Below are 1,344 nucleotides of genomic sequence, written 5' to 3' on the forward strand. Positions count from 1 at the left end.
ACTACTCTACCAGAGCTCCTTATACTCTTGTGAGAATGTATTTATTTATTTATTTTAATTGAGGACCATGTGAGTGGGATTAACTTCTCGCGATAGGTGAAGTTGAAGCTGCGTCCGCCATCTTGGCGATAAGAGACTGAGGCGAGCGGTGGCTGTCGTTCGTCTGCTAACGCAAACAACAAAACGGACACATTAGTCACATCTGGGTGACGCTCTCATCGTGTAACTGTTGGCCAAAGCTACCGACAAATCAAAGGTGTCAAATTCAACAGCGGGCAATATTGTCTGCTGTGGCTGCCGGAGGAAGGTGTGTGAAAACCGGAAAGATGGTGCAGTCCTGTTCCGCCTACGGATGCAAAAACAGACACCATAAAGATAAGCCCATTTCTTTCCACAAGTTTCCTCTAACTCAACCCAGTCTTTGTGAAAAATGGGAGGCAGCTGTCAGAAGGAAAAACTTTAAACCTACCAGGCACAGTAGGATTTGTTCAGATCATTTTACTCCCGATTGCTTTAAGATGGGCACCAACCATTTACTGAAAGAGAACGCTATACCTACAATATTTCCGCTTACTGAACCCGATGACAAGATGGAAGGTCTGGAGCTGCTGGAACACACCCCTGCTAACCTCTCCGTTTTCTTTGATCGCAACTACGCTGCGAAAGAGGAAATGCACCTAATGAGAAGGATTCGTCAGCTAGAACAACAAGTTGAAAAACTCAGAAGGATGCTGAAGACGGCACAGCAGCGGTGCAGAAGACGAAAACGGCAGCTAGAGAAATTAAAGGAGGAGATGCTTTGCCAGAGAGAGGAAGGCGAAGTGTCCGTGATAGGCTACGTGATTCTACCAAATTCCTACTTTGAAATAGTTGAACTATAAAAAAATAAGATGTGTCATGATTGTAAATGGGGCGATATCACATAGCCTCTGCTTGCCTTTAAATGAGTTTCGTTTGAAAAAGTGACTACTTGATTGCTTGTATAAAAACAATTCAGAATAGTTTAAAAAAATAAATAGCTGTTTACCATAAAATGATGTTTTTTGTTTATTTCAGGGTTTTTACATTTTAAAATATTTTAGAAGTTGAAAACTAACCTCAGAACTTCATTATAAATTGGTTTTGAGATTTGGAATTTTTGCCTTTTTAATTTGAGTATTTCTAGGAATATTGTAAAAATTAAAGCAAAGTATTGTAAAGTTCAGAAAAAAATGACATAAATTTAAAGTTTAGATTTTTAAATAAATCTTCATTGAAAGAGCTCACTTGCATGAGGTGCCTTAAAAAAAATGTGGAAAAATGAAATTAAAAGATAATGGAATTTTTCCATGAATTTTTTTGAAG

At 38.5% G+C, this 1,344-nt stretch overlaps 1 pseudogene; it reads left to right on the plus strand.

Moving 5' to 3' along the window:
* The first annotated feature begins 326 nt into the window (after positions 1-326).
* LOC102831292 lies at positions 327-881 on the plus strand (annotated as a pseudogene).
* The last annotated feature ends 463 nt before the right edge of the window (positions 882-1,344 follow it).

Source organism: Chrysochloris asiatica, unplaced genomic scaffold (genome assembly GCF_000296735.1).
Source record: "Chrysochloris asiatica unplaced genomic scaffold, ChrAsi1.0 scaffold00018, whole genome shotgun sequence".
Classification (NCBI taxonomy): Eukaryota; Metazoa; Chordata; class Mammalia; order Afrosoricida; family Chrysochloridae; genus Chrysochloris; species Chrysochloris asiatica.